Source organism: Pundamilia nyererei, unplaced genomic scaffold (assembly GCF_000239375.1).
Source record: "Pundamilia nyererei isolate P.nyererei 1_Seehausen unplaced genomic scaffold, PunNye1.0 scaffold02135, whole genome shotgun sequence".
Taxonomy (NCBI): Eukaryota; Metazoa; Chordata; class Actinopteri; order Cichliformes; family Cichlidae; genus Pundamilia; species Pundamilia nyererei.
Window position 1 is genome coordinate 1534 of NW_005189536.1, and position 5336 is coordinate 6869.

Consider the following 5336-nt stretch of genomic DNA (forward strand, 5'->3'; position numbering starts at 1 on the left):
TCGAGTGACGCCACTGACTAACCAATCGGTGGCATGCAGTCTCTTGACAAAGCATTTTCTTCACTATCACTCTTGCTGCTATCCTTCTATTCAATTCAGTTTTAATGATCTAGCACCAAATCACAAAAACAACAGACCCCGGGGGCTTTATATTGTAATGTAAGGTCATTTTATGTAAGGTAAAGACCCTACAATAATACAGAGAAAATGACAACAATCAGATGACTCCCTAAAAGCAAGCACTTTGGTGACAGCGGGAAGGAAAAACTCCCTACTATTAACTGGTGCTACAGCCCGGCTAGCTCAGTCGGTAGAGCATGAGACTCTTAATCTCAGGGTCGTGGGTTTGAGCCCCACGTTGGGCGCGAATGTTTTTAGAGTAGACTTCAAATAACTGAAAAACAGTATTAAGTGAGAATGATGGGCCGTCCACACAACAGACATTTGGTTCTAAGAATGCAGAGCACCTCTCCGTACACCGAGTCCAGCAGTAATGATGTATTACAGTAGAAGACTGCCATAATAATAAAGAGCAGAACTAACTGCAATGCCCTTTTATAAACAAAAGTTAATATAAATCAATTAAGAGGTGAAAGAGTTCAAACAACTACTACTATGTCAAACTGGTCTTGGATAGAGTCCTATGGTTAATGCTCAGTCCTATCACTATCCACACATGCTGACGGACATTTTTTTAACAGTACATTGACATATTTTTTAATTAAAAATGGGAATAGGGAAACTGCTCTGCCTCATGAGTGTGACAGTATTAATCTTCGTTGTACATTTTTTGACAAAAATAGAAAACGCCTTCATTAGGGTTTCAGCCAAAATAGTACTGAATCACTATTCAGAAGTACCGAGGCACACGGAGACGAAGAGAACAAACAAAGAGGAAACTAGGAAAGCGGGACAGAGTTAAAGTGAAATGAGAACAGACCTACTGTAGTGAGCATGTGCTAAATAAAATGCTTGTTTGAGTTTTTGTTTGTGTATTGTCTATATCTTGCGTATATGTGTGTGACTGGCTTTCAACCTCAGTGCAGGTGTGTTGTTGATAGTTTTATCAGTGCTGGATCAGGGCAACTGAGGAGAAGGGAAAATGAAAATTTTGTTGTTTAGATTTACTGTATGTGCAGTAACACAGTTTTATTTCAAGAAACTTTCTCAGGTGTGCAGACTGCAGGTCACATGTTCCAAACTGAGGGCAGGGTAATGTTTCCAACACTGATGTCTTGATGTATTTTCAAGTAAACGAACACTGATAATTCTCAGTTACACAGAACTATAAAATACACAGTTTCACAGTCAGTTTAAACTGTTTTGCATTTAATTTGCATATGAAAAAACTACAAATATATGAAGGTGAAATTGGTCAATTTAAAGTGAAGATAAAGGAGACAACTTCTGGTTTCCTGTTTCCAGTACAGCAACCAGTCACGACAACCATACACAGGCATTAAACATCATCAACCGGACTTAGACATTTGAGTGTCCCAAAGAACAATATTACAATATGAACACCTACCAGATAATTACATAAAACATTGTCGATATGATGAAATGCCGTACAGAAAGAAGTGCTCGTGTACATTACACTTACAGGAGGTGTTCAGCCACAGAAACCCACATCATGAAGTTACGAGCGCACTGTTTTGCGCTGATGTTAATGCCAGAGGAGGTTTGGAGCTCTGCAGTTATTGAGTCAGCACAGTGTTGACAACTTTTACACACTATGCACCGCAACACTGACAAATGATACTTTTGATGATAGAGGATTTTAATGAAAGGCTTCTAAATGAGATGAGGCTCCATGGTTTCTACATTTTGAAGGTTTCATGTTAACATTTTGGCCTTGTTGGTTTTGTAAATACTAGTTTCACCAACCGAAACTGAAGCAAACATTTACACACAACCCGGCAAAAGGTGACAGTTAGCAGACAGCCGTCCGCTACAGCTGCTTGTAACAGTACATCAATCGATCAAAGCACCCACGCCCTGATTTTAAGCTGCATCATCAAAATAGGTGAATTTTAAACAAATCACACGGTTATTATGAAGGGGGGAATTAGCTAATTCTTTGTACTAGGCTGTAAACATGCTATTTTCACAAGGTGTTCATGTTAACTGTTGAGTTTATGGGCATTGGCTCACTTTTGGAGCCTGCCTCAAGTGGCTATAAGAGGAACTGCAGTTTGTGCCACATCTGAGTTGCTTTCATTTTTCGACCGCAAGTTGAAGACTCTTCAAAAGTGAAATAAACTGATAATTAATACTAAGAGTTATAGTCTATACTCATAGTTGGCTCATCATAAATTCTATTGTCATGGGTTGAAAGCATGTGAATCTATGGTGAGGAGAGACATTTTCTCCTTTTCCTAGTTAGTTAAGACACAACAGTGCTCAGTAGCTGGTGTTGTGTGTCTTGTGGCGGCATGGTGTGCGTCTCTCTCCGGATTTATAAAATGGTTTCAGGCCCTGTCAAGTGCCCAATAAACCACTTTTACTATTAGTGTAGGACACAGCTAGCATACAGCTGCTGACCACTGCTACCACTGACCATACACATCCGCATACGCTGACACACTGAGGCTGACATGCTCACACACGTACGAGCGCACAGACAAGCGGGGCCAGTCACATACTTGCTGGTCAGACACATTTTTAGGGCTGCTGGAGTCGGGATCTGAGCCAAGCTCTAACCCCATCTCACTCCACCCTGTTGCCCCGAATGACATCATGTCATATCCTGAACCGCCGACTCAGAAGGGCCAAACACACACACACGCACACACACTGCCTTCACCTTGTAGTACAGAACTTTTTGGAGCATCAGCCTTATTAAAAACTACAGCATTAATAAGTAATTTTTAAAACACTGTACGGCAGTGCAAACGATGCATGTAGCCACTGTAAGGTCCTCCTGTCCTGTTTTTAAAGTTTTCTCACCGTCACCATTTGAATTTTCCGCACGATATGACCTGAAGTGCCCGAGGGCGCAAATACATCAGGAAATTACTCACTGAGGTCACAGATAAATGGCTGTTTTTCAATGGTCTTTTTGCAAGCACAAGAGTCGCCCCCTGGTGTCCAATAAACAGAATGTAGGCTTCACTAAACAGACCTAGAAGTTGCGCGTCTTCTATGCTTATTGATTTTTTTTTTAACCATACCTGAGCACATCGCATGACGCATATCAGGCGATGTGCTCGTGAATAATATCACTGTAATGTCATATTACAATCAGTCACAGCATGTCTGTGGATCATCCATGCAGCCCGGCTAGCTCAGTCGGTAGAGCATGAGACTCTTAATCTCAGGGTCGTGGGTTCGAGCCCCACGTTGGGCGCAAGATTTTTCTCAAGTCAATGGAAAAACATGTACTTCCGTGAGATCATGTGCACACAGTTAATGTGGCAAATCATGCTAATCTGCATTTCACACCTCTCATAAATGAGGAATTTTCGGATGACAAAATAGTTTTTGCTAATATTTTATAGGGCATTTATTTTACAATACAAAGCAACTTTGTTAAAAAAAAAATGTGTCGCTCGGTTCGCGACACAATTCGTTTTTAAATTTTAAAAGAGTAAGTTGCGAACCTCTTCACTGAAATCAAAAATACATCAGGGGAGAACTGGAGGGTTACACACTGAGAAGAATTCCAAAGATTCAATACAGCCAATCAGAAATAAGAGTTTAAAACAGCAGCTCTTCAGCTAGAGAGCCGAAGAGGCCATCCTCTTCAAACTGACCACCATCTGTGTGTGAGAGAGAGTCCAACTTAGTCATTAGTGCTCCTGGAAGGCTGAAATACACACACGTGTGTCACGTAACACACTGAGTGCAGACAATCCATTCAAAAACTTAAATTTGATTATTTTCACTTTACATGAATCACATGTTTGAACAGCCACTTTAATGAAATATTCCCAATTCCTATTCCTATTCCCAAATCTACTGCTTCTGAACACGTGGGACACACACAAACACACACAGACCTTCTTGAATGACCTTGAGGACCCATTTGTGCTTGCAGACAAGCCATCTTCTCAAATGTCTAGTGCGGAGACAAATACACATACTCACTTACTCCCCTTCCCTAATTACCGAGTCCCAGGGGATGAGACACTCAAGAGGCGCTTCAGTCAAAGAAAAGGTCTTTCTCACCAGTTAGAGGGCAGACAGGCGGAGAGAGGTAAATGAATGAGAAGATGTTCAGAATACAGATTTGCTGGCACCCAAGTATATTTTAACTGCTCCACAGTTTCCACATGTTACTGTTGCATAAAATCGGGTGAGTCTAAAAGTCTGGTTCACTGCTCACCAAACCCAAACCAAACCCAAGTTGAGAACATGAAGAAAAGTAAGAATAGATGAGGCACGTGAAAATGAAGGCCCTGAGTGAAACAGTGAGGGGGATGGAAGAGAAAGAACAGAAGTTGACTGAGACGGGAGGGCGGAGGAAGAGAGATTATCTCTCTCTAATGGCTAACTTGTTGACAGCAACACTTTTCAGCACCCCTATCTACACATCTAATGTTACTATCTATCCTGAAACACACACAGAGGCACACACATGCACACACACACCACCTCTCCTCTTGCAAGGTTTATCAGCCCGGCTGTCGGCTCGGGCCACATTTCATGTGGGTTTCGGATTTTAAAACCATGAGAAACACAAAGTGAGCCGGAGACGTCACTGCCAGAGACGACCTCGACATTCTCTCAGCTCGTCTGCAGCCATAACATCGTCGAACATGAATCTGATCTGAGCCCGCTTTCAGATCCCAGGCAGACGGTTAAAAAAAAACCTCATCATCCTCTGCTAGGTCACCTTCTTGCAAACATGTCTCGGTTACAACACCAAGCTGCATTTGTCACCAGTTAATTTAACTTGTCTTTATAAATGATAATAAACTGCTTTTGGCTGCTCCATTATTCACAAGGGGTCACCACAGCGGATGGATGTGTCTGATTTGGCAGATTGTTTTAGGCTGGATGTCCTTCGTGACACAACCCCAAAGGTGGACATGAGAGAGTTTGAGGATTTATCCTCTCTCTTTTTCCTTTAAACAGAAATGTGCCACAATTGATTCTGCTGAAATATGAGTATGAATTTATTTCTGTTTTGTAAGGAATGAAAAAGACACATCAGCCTCAATAACACTGCTAGACTATACAGCTAAAGTTTAAGGAGTTTATTATGAGAGAACACTTAATGGATATTAAAGTTATCCATGAATTTGGGATGAAAGTGTATGTGAAGAACTAGACAATAAGGTTAACCCAGATGCTATTCTTTATGTTAAATGGTTTACTTTTCCCATTGTTAG

At 41.3% G+C, this 5336-nt stretch overlaps 2 non-coding genes across 2 annotated transcripts; both read left to right on the forward strand.

Moving 5' to 3' along the window:
• The first annotated feature begins 292 nt into the window (after positions 1-292).
• Positions 293-365, forward strand: trnak-cuu (transfer RNA lysine (anticodon CUU)). Its single transcript has one exon. It is a non-coding gene; the product is annotated as a tRNA-Lys (tRNA).
• A 2911-nt stretch (positions 366-3276) lies between these two features.
• On the forward strand, positions 3277-3349 carry trnak-cuu (transfer RNA lysine (anticodon CUU)). The gene has a single exon. It is a non-coding gene; the product is annotated as a tRNA-Lys (tRNA).
• Positions 3350-5336: the final 1987 nt, after the last annotated feature.